Source organism: Panthera pardus, unplaced genomic scaffold, assembly GCF_024362965.1.
Source record: "Panthera pardus isolate Hobbes unplaced genomic scaffold, ASM2436296v1 HiC_scaffold_22, whole genome shotgun sequence".
Lineage (NCBI taxonomy): Eukaryota > Metazoa > Chordata > Mammalia > Carnivora > Felidae > Panthera > Panthera pardus.
Window position 1 is genome coordinate 49,694,442 of NW_026526788.1, and position 13,334 is coordinate 49,707,775.

The window sequence follows — 13,334 nt, forward strand, 5'->3', positions numbered from 1 at the left end:
CCATGACCCCCACCCCCACAAATCACAACAAAGCTCGGCAGCTGGAAGCCTGATGATCCCCAGTTGCCTCCCCGCCCACAGAGTGCTGTACTGCACACTACCAGAGAAAAGGAAGAGGAGGGAGAAGGAAGAGGAAGAGGGGGTTTCGTGAGAGCACGCAGTCCTTTCTTGGCAGGTTGATAAGGACGATTTGGCGAAAGCATCAGAAGTTACTTGTGAAATGTGTTGTTTTGCCAACCGGTACTTGCAAATTAGTTTTTCAAAAACGACAGTGCAAAATAGAAGCTATTCAACTGTCTTTTGACAATGTTCTATTGAGATCGAGTGATATTTATTGCATGCCAGATATCAGTCAACCTTCTGTATCTTTCCCTAGAACTGTAACATACTTGTCTTACAGCTTTCTAAAGTCCAGACCAGTCCACGGGGCTAGTGGGCACCATCTTCCAACAAGAGAAAGGATCTAGTCAACATGTCCCCAACATCTTGGCTGATCTCAGCCTCAACCTTGAGCTCATCACAACCCTTAAGATTCACCTCCATTCGATAAAGAAGGTGTGGAGTATTCTCGGCAGTATTACCGTACTGGAGTATTACTACGTGGATGGAACCGGAGGTGTTATGCTATGCGAAATTAGCCAGTCAGAGAAAGACAAATATCATATGACTTCGGTCATATGAGGACTTTGAGACAAAACAGATGAACATAAGGGAAGTGAAGCAAAAATAATATAAAAACAGGGAGGGGAACAAAACATAAGAGATTCTGAAATATGGAGAACAAACAGAGGGTTACTGGAGGGGTTGTGGGAGGGGGGATGGGCTAAGTGGGTAAGGGGCATTAAGGAATCTACTCCTGAAATCATTGTTGCACTATAGGCTAACTAACTTGGATGCAAATTAAAAAAGATAAAGTTAAAAAAAAAAGATTCACTTTCATTTAATTTAGCCATGTACTCCCCAAGCCACATCATCAATCATCACCTGTGCTAATCCTCACTTCTGGAATCTACAGTTGTTGTGAGATGTCAGTATCCCTCCCAAACCCCAGGCTTCTATCCAACAGCAATTCCCTAACTCCTACTGCACCGAGTTTCCAACCTCTCTGAGCGCCCACGTCCCTGGTTTCTCCATTTTCTCCCATTTCCTCAGCTTGTCCCGCTCCTTAGAGGCTAGAGCTCATTCCCTGTTATGTCACTTGCTCTTTTTCTGACACCCCCACTCCTGCCAAACCACCAATCCCCAATTTTGAATCAATTCAGAGCATCCAAACTTGTCCGTTCCTATAACCGGTAAGGCAAGTTTCGCTAGAGGAAATCTCTCACCCTTGCAAATTCAATGGCACAGTTATGATTTCCAACACGTAAACTAAGCGCTCAAAGTGACTCAGCAACACTATCAGCACCTGCTCCATCTGCACAATGGTTCTTCAAAATCTTAAGTACTCCATGTACCCCTCAGCAGGATGGCAAACAGCTTGAGGGGCTTCCTGGTTCTGTGTCTTAGCAGCTGTACAACCTCAGCAAGATGCTGAACCCCTCCCGGCTTCAGTTGTCTTGTTTTTAAAATTGGGATAACAACTCCCTCCTCACGTGATGGTTGCAAGAACTCAGAGAGTTAACACGTGTAAAGTAGCCGTAACAATGCTTAGAACATATAAACTGTCCCAAAAATGCTGTTACTATTTTATAGGGAAAATGGGGGCTGCTTTTACTCCATTTTTCCCCTTCTGCTTATTCCTCCAGTTCATCCCTATCCACACACATCCTTGATCCCTTTTGTTCCTTTCAAAAGAAAGACATGTCCTTTTATATTTTTCAGGTTAGTATCCCCTCTTCTAGTTTCTATATTTTGAACCTAGACTTTTATACTGGGTCCTCTTTAGCCTACACATTTACTCAAGTATGTCTCATCTTGAAAGCAGGAAGGAGAAATGTGAGGGGGAAAGAAGGGAAGAGAAGACAAGGGAAGAAACCCCCCTCCAACGGTGCCACCTTCCCAGGTGCCCCCAGTGACTTTTGTCCCTTCACAAACCCAGCCTCTTAATGATCTGTCTGCACTGTCTCCTCATCCCTCTTCTCACTCCCTCCTCAATGGAATAGAATTTGGCTTCTGCCTCCCCTACATACTGCTCACACCGTGTCAGACATCGTCACCAATGACTCCTAATTGCCAGTGGTAACTCTGCCACCCGTAATTCATTGACCTCTCGGCAGCATTTGGCACTCTGTCATTGTTGAAACTCTTCCTTGAATTTCCATGACAGGAGTCTCCCCTGTGTATCCTTCTTCCCTACATACCCATGCTTATTTTCTTTTGCTAGATCCTTCTTCCTCTGACCACTCATTCGATGGTGTGTCATTTATTCATTCATCCAACAAACACTACTGAACTCTTACCATGTCTCAGGCACTGTGACAGCTGCTGGGACAAGTAAGGCAGGCACAGCTGAAGCACAAGTCCAGAAGGCACTATTCACCGTGAGACGCAACTACTCAGACACGTGAGTGGCACTTTCTGGAACTGTGCAAGGATTTTTATCTTTGATCCATCTCACGTCTCTCTATAACCACTCTCCTTGGGTGCTTACTTCCACACACAGGACTTAAACCGTGAACAATGGCAGTGACACTGTAAAGAAGACATAGTCTCTGCCCTCACCGTTGGGCTAGTGAAAAAGATCAACATGTAACTAGAGTGGAAAAAGAAAGGCACGATGACCAAGAGGTGCCCTGGGTATAACACGAACGAACACACCCCAGTTATCCTCCACAATTTTTGGACCCATTTCACATGTCATTCTTTATGTGCTCCTCGGGTAATTACATTCAATTATGTCTTGTTCATCCAATCCTGTCATGCTCAACTGAGCCTACTGGCTGGTGATGCCCACCTTCTGGATTGCTTGCCCAGATTATCAAATTGCCTAACCAGACATCTCCACCACATCCCTATAAGGGCAGCAAGCACGGAGAATAGAAATATGAATAAAGCAGAAGTCTTACATGAGGCATTAACCTTACTTCCCATCTGTACCATTTCAACAGGCCCCCAGTTTGTCACCCTCTGGGACCTTTCTTCAAGCCTCATTCAGACATATATGTTTGAAACACAAGCTAATTTTATCACCCAACCCCCATTCCTACCCCACCCCCCTGTTTAAAGGCCTCCAAGGACTACTCTTAGCAGCTAAAGCAAAACTGAAACTCAGTGGTGTGGTACACAAAGACCCTAAATGATCTTGCTCCTGCCAGTTCTTCTGGTCCTATCTAGCATCTAGCCATATGCATACACTGTAGGTCCGCCATACCTAACCGCCCTGAAGTCCCATCCACAGTGTGACTTTCCCACCCCAGTGCCTTTGTACGTATTGTGCCTGCACCTGTTGTTTGCCTCATGAATTTCTACCCTTCCTTAATGCTTTGATCAACCTAGGCAGCATGAAGTGTCTCTGGCTCTGAACCAGGTAGCAGGTGGTCTTTAGGGGACTCTTCTCAATGCCGTGACTATTTGTCCACACATCCGGATCCCCTAGGAGATTGTAAGCCTTTGGATAAAATCCTCTCTATTCTCTGTGGGCCTTCAGCACCTGACACAAGTACCTAGCACATGCTGGGTACTCAGCACACACTTGCCTGAGGAAGCGGTAAACTCACTGAGTTATTTTAACATTACTTAATCCCAATATGTTTTTTATTAGGGGCTTTAAAAGTAATGAATTCTATTTCATCTAATTCAAATGTCTCTTCCCAGCTTAAAAACTATTAAAATTTTAAAAACCCAAACTGACGTATTACCTTAACGTTGCCTGTATATGCCACCCATTAGGTATACCATCATGCAAGAGTTTATGAAGAAAGCAGAATGTGCCAGAACAATCCCAAGATGCTGATTTGGATGCAGCAGTTATTCAGTGTCATTTGAAATGTTAATTAGACCTTCACCTCTAATAAAATTAGAATATATGGTTTTCTGCACTTTATCTTTTTTGAGTGGGGAAGAAGTCAACCAAAAGAAGTAGAAATGACAGGAAATAAATGTGTGGTGCTTAATTTTTTTGATACAACGACCAATCTCCTTATTGTTGGAACCCCCTAACTATTAAGCAAAATATTTTTGCCAGTATCTTATTTATGAACATTTATTTATTCTTTACCATGGTACTTTGAGCTTTTTCTAAGAGGGTTCGTGAGTTTATAAATTATGTTAATACACTGTTGCCTGTCGAGACTTGTAAGTAAATGTGCCAAACAGCTGGCCAGCACTGAAGGCAGGGTCTGTGTCAATGAAACAGAATGAAGCTTCAGACCCTTTGGAATGCAGACTCACCCTGGGGCTTCAGTGGGACCTTACCCAGAGCCTAGCAGTCACCACTCTCGTTCCAGAGGGGAGAATGAAGAGGCAATTTCTGGATTTTAGAAGTCAAGAAACCATAATGCTTCTTAACAAATCATTGTATGCCAAAAATACTGCAATGGCTCTCTCACTACCAAATCCATGAGGCAATCACTCAAGTTTATCTTCTTGTTCTGCTCATCAACACACACGCGGAAGGAGCCCTCTAGGTGGGGCACTTGGGTGGTTCAGTCATTTGAGTGTCCAACTCTTGATTTTGGCTCAGGTCATGATCCCAGGGTTGTGGGATCACACCCCACGTTGGGATCCACACTGAGTGTGGAGCTTAAGATTCTCTCTCTCTCCCTGTCTCTCTCTCTCCCCCTCCCCGCTGCCTCTCCTCTGCTTGTACATGCGTGTACTCTCTCTCTCTCAAATTAAAAAAAAAAAAAAAAAAAAAAAGAATAAGCCTTCTAGGATGTAGGGTATTCAAAGAAACAGAAAACATCCTTGGATGGTTTCCACAGTCTATGTGCTCTGACCTCATCCCCTACCCCCACCCACACACATAGACAGTCATACTCCAACTCTTTTGACAGTTATGCCCAAGTATACGTGGGGAAATGGCAAAGTAAAGAGGAAACTCCATTGACCAAAATGTGACTACAGAGGGTACCTGACCCAGAACAGCCATTCCTCGGGATTTCATCTTTGACTCACCTCATGTCTCTCTATAGACGCTCTCCTTGGGCGATTACTTCCATACATGCGGGACTTAAACTGAGTCTCTACGCGGATAACTCCCAATCTATGCTTCTTGCCCAGAATATCTAACTGCTCATTTGGCTGTCTGTCTGCACAGGCACAGAGGATATAAAGTTAGTAAGACCAAGGTCTTCCCATGCTTTTTCAACACAGGTGCACAGTAGCAGAAACAATAAGGAGCTTCCAGAATGACACAAACCAAATTTGGCAGGGTTGCAGAAGCAGAAACTTGCAAACACGTGGCCTAATCATTTACAAACTTGTTTTCACCAAGAAAGCCTTTGTTCAGATAAAATCTGACTTGGAAATCCAAAATGCAAAACCAAGAATAGCACACCTGCTCAGGTTGCAGTCGAGACCACCAAAGGGAACCCCAAACTGGATGCAGGACATCCTTCCCCCTCATTGTCCCCATGCCCCATAACAGCCCCTGCGACTCCTTGAAACTCCCAGAAATCTGCAAAACACAGTTCAAAAATGACTGGCCAACATCCATGAAGGTGCTACTTTTAATACAAAAATCAACAGGGAAAGCACATTTGGGGACAGCTAACTGGTAACAGTGGGTGAGAATTCCCAACAGTATTAGAAGTAAAATAAGAACAAATGTCATTAAACATAAAGTCAGTTCTAAGAAGTGCACTAGATCAGTGTCTTTCACAGTGTCTATCACCTTATCACATTTTCTCAAAGACAGTAAGTCCTAATGGTAAGGAAAAACTTAAAAGCAGACACTATTTTTTTAAGTCACATAAGGCAAGGTTTAAGCTGCTTGCTTCTATGAGTCTTAGGTATTTCTTACATAGAAACCATGTATTTTCAAAATTTATTTTGATACAGTTAAACTAAAAGTATTCAGAAACAAGTTTGAACATTAAGATTCCTATCAACTTGAGGAAATGCGTAATAAACAAGGACACATCTTTAAGTTATTATAGAGGAAACCGATTGTTGTAGAAAAGGCCAAATTACTGTCCTCAAGAAAAACAATCACCAAAACATAAAGCAAGTAGGGTGACTGATCAATTATTGGTTGGTTGACTGTAATAACACCAACTTGGTCGATTTGTTTTTGGGTTGTTTTTTGGGTTTTTTTTATGTTTTTTTGGGAGAGGGTGCGCAGACACATGTGAGCAGGGGGGAGGGGCAGAGGAGAGAGAGAGAAAATTTCAAGCAGGCTGCGTGCTCAGCGAGGAGCCCTAGGCAGGGCTCAATCTCACAACCCTGGGATTATGACCTGAGCCAAGATCAAGAGTTGCATGCTTAACTGACTTGGCCACCCAGGCACCCCTTGATTTGGTTATTCTGACATTGTACAGACATAAGCTCAGTGAATTCCTCCCACAGGAGGAAAATCAGTGAAAATTCATTCGACCATTGGGAAAGCTTCCCATATACTGAGTGAGTACCATATAGAGAAATTGTAATACTAATTAAAAAGAAGAAAAAAGTCTCATGCTTAATATTTTCATCAAGTATGTTAAGAAATCATACTTTGTTTCAATAAAAATTGTTCTGAAAAAGTGTAAAATTATTAAGTATTATATACATCAGGTTCACAACCCTGCCTACACAGGAGGTTCACCAGGGGAGACTGAAAAACCACCAGTGCCCTGGCCCTAGCCCAGACCTAGTGAATCAGAATTTTTGAAGATGGGTCCTTGGCACAAATACTGTTTTTCCCTCCCAGGCGATTCTAATGTGAAGCTAGCACTGAGAACCATTGATACAGTCTTGAATCAAGTGACTGATCACTCAGTAGTCAGGCCTCAACCTGGACAAACCACTTTTCTTTTTAATTTCCTTAAGTAATCTCTACACCCAACTTGGGGCTCAAACTCATGACCCCAAGTTCAACAGTCGTGTGCTCTACCCACTGAGCCAGCCAGGTACCCCTGGGACAAACAACTTCTTTTTGATGGCAGTGATGCCCGTGAGTGGGCTTCCGCATTCGTGACCCGTTAATGATGATGGTCAAGATTGCTTTTTGCTAGTTGTCTGGTTGACCAACATCAGACTGAAGAAATAGCACTCTATTCTCCCTTCAAGCAGATCTAACTTAGTTGTGAGTGTGGGTTTGGGTTTTGTTTGTTTGTTTTTGGGGGTTTTTTTGGGGGGGGGCAGTTCCTTCATGGGCTATGAATGCAGGTGTTTTGAAGTCACAAGTTTAGAACGATGAAATTACTATTTCAAGAAACACGACTGGTTTCAGTAGGTAAATATGAGCTTACTCCCGTGGAAAGTATTTCATCCAAAAAAAGTAAAATTACAAAAATAACACCCCTTGGCCTCCCAGATAATTAATTACAGCTTTAATCTGTAATGTGCTAAATAAACTAGAAAATGGTGGATTGTGCTCAGAAATATTTGAAAAATTATAAAGTTAACAAATATTTAAGTATTGGGGTGGTTAAGATTTTATGTGGCTACTCTGTTTACATATACTAGTCATAAGATTTCTTGGGGGGAGACAGACGGTGACTTTTATGGGGATTTAAAGCTTGAAGACTAGGTTCAGGTCCCCTTTATAAATAGGAAGTAACTAACATTACATCCATAAGAGAGGCTTATAAACATGGAATTTCTCTCCAGCAGCAGAGGGATGAGCTATTTTCAAGATACACGGGTACTCTAAGAAACTGAAAAATTAAGACCTCTCTTAACTGGGGCAGTCAGAAGTCAGTAAAAGCAGAGTCAAAAAGTTGATACGACATATTTCAAACATCGTATTTCAACATTAGTCACATAAATACAAGCAAAATCACTCACTAACCTTTAGCTATCAGGTCACGACTGGAGTTCTGTGTTGCCTTCTTGGTGAAACTACACCCAGATTTCCTGCTTCTGGTTCTTAAAAGCACTTGTACCTTAAAGTCACTTGTGGAAAAACCTGAGTGCAAAATCTTTCTGGATTTGCTTTATTATAGTTTTCCAATCATTTATAGCTGTCGGTTCCATGCCTAAATAGTAGCAGCCTGTTTGCTGACTTTTCTTTCTCTATTTAGCTTCATTATCTTTGGGGGAGGAGGTTGAGATAAAATTTACTGTTTTAATCATTTTAAAGGCTACAGTTCGGTGCACTCACATACTACAAAGCCATCACCACTATCTAATTCTAGAACAAAGCCATCATCCTCAAAAGAAACCATGTAACCCTCACCAGTCACCCTCAACTTTCCCCACCCCCATAGCACGGCAACCACGAATCTACTTTTTGTTTCTATGGATTTGCCTATTGTGGGCGTATCGTACAACATGTGGTCTTTTGTGTCTGGCTTCTCTCATTTAGCATAATGTTTTCATGGTTCAACCGTGTTGTAGCATGTGTTGACACTGTTTTTAAAAATAACTTACTTTTGGGACACCTGGGTGGCTCAGCAGATGAAGTGCTGGCTCAGGTCACGATCTCACAGTGCATGGATCCGAGCCCTGCATTGTCACTGTCAGTGTGGAGCCTGCTTGGGATTCTCTCTCTTTCCCTGCTCCTCCCCCCACCTGCACTTTCTCTCTCTCAAAAATAAATAAATAAACTTAAAAAAAAACGACTTACTTTTATGCGCCTATACGCCAATCAATTTAGTTTTTATAGAAAAGGCATTCTTCGGCATTCCCATCTCTTCACTTTCTGTGACACTTCATTAAATTGCAAAATTACACTAGCAAGTGGTGCTGGAATAAACAGGACTATGAGCAAACGCCACTGTAAGCATACACCTGGGCTGATAAAAGCAAAGTACACCAGTTTCTTGCGATGATAGCTATGTGCCAGAGTGGCCCCTGTGCTCTGAGCAGCAACCAATAGGTGTTTCAGAGGGAAGGAGGGCACTGGCTAACCCGATGTGTTGTTTTAGTGTGGGTCAGTACTCCATTACCCAGGAGTACCGGGGGGGGGGGGGGTGGAGGGGATGGCATGCAGAGGGGGGTAGAAATGATAAGTGTTTATTACTTACTCATTAAGCAAAGAAGGAGCACATTAAATAATTAATTAATGGCGTGTAACTTCCTACCTGGCTACAGCAATTCATCCCATTCATGAGTGTGGAGTAAAAGAAGGGGTAAAGGAGACGGGTACCTGATGGGTGCCTGAAGTGGCGGGCGGATGAAGAAAATCAACTCATCTTGGGTGCCTAGCAGCTGTCAGAAATCGTGACTCTCCTCCAAGTGTTTCACAGAGACCACTTTCAAATAGGACATTGTTAGATAATGACACTTCCCGAAGTCCTTTGATGTGGAACAAATTAGAAACAGACAGAGAGAACATCTTTGTACTCCGAATCTCCCAACATCAAATGTGGATTTGGTTTTTCTCAATTCAATTATTATACCCCTTTAACGGGTGAGTTTTGAGATATACGACAAAGGTTCTCTCATAAGCAAATAGCTTCCAAATTAGCGATTTTTAAAAGCAAAGCAGTTGGTTAGGTAAGGAATGTATAAACAGCCCCAAAAGCTGCACTGAATACTTTTTTTGGCTGTATACGACTGAAAAACTGCCAAGTTCATTTTGATAAGCCTTCGTTAAAAACAATAAACATGCCTAAGCTTGCAAACCATGCCGTTTTGAAGAAAAAGCAAGTGAGAGAATTAGAAAATGCTTAAAACTGGAATGTCTGAATAAAAACTTCCCTGGTAACGGATTTACCAAGAAGTCACAACACTGTGTGGCCTATGGGATAGTCAGGGGGATGGGAGACAAATGTAAAGTGAGAAAAAAATGAAAGCAGAACACCATCTTCATAAATAAATAAGAAGCTACATCTTACAAACTAGTACAATTACAGTATGTAACCCTAACACGGGTACCCTAACACTACTGAGAAAACTAATCCTTCCACGCTTAAGTTTAATGTCACCAAGGCGGCGATATCCCTGCACTAAAGATAATGTAATTTAAGAGACTCCGAATGAACATCCATAAAATAACCAAAAGTGGGACTTGCTCTTCGTGAGTGTATAGGAGGGTATCGGTTTATAGAAGTCCAAGTAACTTCACTGAATTCGCTTCTTTCTTTTCAGTGATTATAAAATCAGCAGAATCATAGGACTGGAAGGAAGATAATCCGGAACATTTATGTCCATTTCCCTACTTTAGGCAAAACTGAAATTCTCTCTCTTTTTTTTTTTTTTTTTCAAGTAGGCTCCACACCCAGCACAATGCAGGGCCTGAACCAACGACCTGGAGACCAAGACCTGAGCTGAGATCAATGGTCAGATGCTCAACCAACTGAACCACCCAGGTGCCCCTGAAATTCTCTTCTAGCTGCCAAACAAAATCTGGAAAAAATTCTCATGAATGAATTGTAACTTGAGCTCCGCAGGAACAACTTTCTTTGTTGTGTTCACTGATCTATCCCAAATGCCCAGAATATACCAGGCACATAGTAGGCATTATATAATGCAGCAGGTAAATATCTGTTAAATTCAACTAAACTGAAAAACATAAAAAAATGTGCAATGCATAAAACGCTAAATAAGTCAGCTTAAAGTTCCCGTCTCAGCTCTACAATATGGTCGTGGTGTTCCTTATAACACACAAATGATCCTCAAGTTCGCTCCAATATCATACATTACACCTTTTACTCTAACCAATCATCGCCATCAGGAGCTGAGAATCAGAAGACGTTCCAGGGAGAAATGGTAAATTCAGTCCACCTGTTTTGATTGCTTTTCTTTTCTGGATGTTCACCTAGGACATATCTGCATATTCATCGTTGTTCAGGTAGAATGTAAATATTTTAAATTAAGGGTTCACTTTTAAAATTGTACCCCAAATACAATTTGACTAAATCAACCTCTCGTTTATTTCAAAATCACACCAGTTAAAATAAATAAATAAGAAGAGGAAAATGATATGATCATAAGTGATTCCAGTATTATCATTGTAGTTCAAAATGCCTAGCGGCAATACGCTTTGAAAGTCGAAGAAAGTGGGAAGGAGAAGGCCTGGATTGTGGGCTTGGTTCCATCACCAGTTACCAGTAGGAGTTTAGCCAATCCTTGACCACCAGAATCTGAGCTTCCTGGCCTGCAAGGAGAAGGGTTTGAAGAGATGATCTCTAAAACCCTTAGCAATTTCCAAGATCCTGTGATTAGGTGAGGCAATCCCAGTCACTTAATTACTCCTTATTTAATCGTTTGTTTTCTTTAACAAACATACATTGAGCACCTTGGAAGGGTCAGACACCATGAGCCCAGTCGGGCGTGACACTGTGGGGGGGGGGGGGGGGGGAGGGGCGAGACAAACTCTGCAGGGTCGGTTGATGATTTTAAAAGCTAGTGACCTCAGATACCCATGGAGACAGTGTATTTCTAAATTTGTCAGGCCTGAAGTCTTTTCTTCCTGGGTTAAGCTGGCTGCGCCTTCAGAGTACCCCGCTCTCAGCCAAGAAACAAGTTAAGTTGCACAAATGGAAGCCCATCAGAATGGAATGGTTTAACCAGTGTTCTAGTAGGTTCCATCCGTCTCAACATTAAAAAAAAAAAAAAAGTTATAAGATGGTCAGAAAGCTGGGCTGTGAAGACAGAAGGCTAACCAAATCGCCCCAGGTTTTACTGGGATCGTGCTTTAAAATTGTGCTTGCCAACACTTGACCCTGAGTCCGCACTACTTTCCTTGAGGACAAGAAACAGCTGAAAAATTAAATTCAATCAACTGAGGCTGGTGTGTTGTTAGTACACCGCCCACGAGGAATAAATATTATTACCCGAGGCAGACGAAGATTTAAAAAAAGACACTGAAAACCGAATCCAGCCGAAAAACGGTCTCTACTACATCGGGCAGTCCGCCTTTGGAAAGCACAGGAGATGGAGATCAAAGCCGCTTCCTCTCCAGCCACCTGCCCAGAAACTGCCGGAGCGCTGGCCCGACACCGACACGACGAGCGGGCACACGTCCGTCTCCTAACCCTGCAGGCGTCCCGAGGGACCCGGGTTGGGGTGGGGGCTCCCGGAGCGAGGCTGGGCGCGGGGGGCCGCGGCAGCCGACGGAGCGCCCTCCGCCAGCTCCACCAAGCGCAGCCCGAGAGCCCCGCCGCGCAGGATGCCTGGGTCGACTGAGCCCCGCGCCGCCGGGGAACTGGGAGAAGAAGAGCCGAGGGGGCTCCGGACGCCAGAGCCGCGGGCGGGAGGGCGCGCCCGGTGCAGCCCAGCGGGGCCGACCCCGGCGCCCCGCAGCCCGCCCAGGGCGCGCGAACCCCCTTCCGCCCGGCCCCGCCGCGTCCTCACCTCGCGTGGACCGCTGTATCCCGGGCCGCGGCGCGCGTACATGCCTCCGGGGCGCACCCACCCGGCCGTGGCCCTGCGCCGTGGCCCCCGTCCCGGGCCCCAGCCGCCGCGGTCCGCGCTTCCTAGGAGGGGCGGGGAGTGCTCGGGGCGGAGGCGCCGGCGGGGCTGGGGCCGGGGGCCCCGCGGGCAGCGCGGGAGGAGGAGAGCGCGGCCGGGAAGAGCCCAGCGCCCGCGTGCCGAAGCGCACGGGCAGGTTCAGCCCCCGCCGCGCCAGCTCCGCCGCGGACTCTGTCGGGCGGGCGAGAGGGGTTTATCACTGCGACCCGCTCTGCGCGCCGCGGCTTGGCGCGGGGTGAGTGGCGTGGGGTGAGGGGCGCGGGGGCGGAGGGACGCCTGGCGGTTATGTAACGGGTCGGCCCGCTGTGTTCCGAGCCAGCTCGCTCCAGGACTGCCCTACCCTCCCCGGGGTCCGCCGTGACCCTTAGCAGCCTTGCGGGCCCCTGACCTAGGCAAGCAGAGGGGGCCCGGTGTTCTCAAACAGAACTTTTCCCTGCAGCGTCAGCGAGCAGGATCTCCAGGGGAAAATCGAGGGCTCCCTTAGACCATCTGGCACGAATCTGTATTCTGCCGGCCAGCGCTTCCCATTTCACAGCACCGGAAACTGAGGCCATTCGGGGCCTTGTCTCTTGGAGTTACGTGGACCTGGATTCAAGTCTCCTGAAAAGCTTGTGACCTTGCGCAAGTTAACTTAAGTCTCTGAGCCTCAAGTTTCTTCACCTGTGAAACAGGAATAATAATAATAGGGTCCACTTCCTGTGTTTGCCTAGAGGACCGAACGAAGGAGGTGCAGGTGCCCCGTGTGTAACTCGTCCCCAGTAGACGTTACTGATGTTGATTATGTTGCGGTTCGCCCAGGTCCTCAAACTTCGCCTTGAAGGCGGCCGTCTCAAAGGCCTGAAGAAGCAGCTTCCCGAGCTTGCTCAGAGGTACCCCCACGTAAGGCAGATTCT

At 45.1% G+C, this 13,334-nt stretch overlaps 1 protein-coding gene across 1 annotated transcript in view; it reads right to left on the bottom strand.

Annotated features, from left to right (window-relative positions):
* SLC16A12 (solute carrier family 16 member 12) overlaps window positions 1-12,660 on the bottom strand; it is a 78,535-nt gene extending 65,875 nt beyond the window's left edge. Inside the window, 1 exon segment of the mRNA XM_019445039.2 lies at window positions 12,325-12,660. The gene's annotated coding sequence lies outside the window, so the exon portion shown is untranslated.
* Window positions 12,661-13,334: the final 674 nt, after the last annotated feature.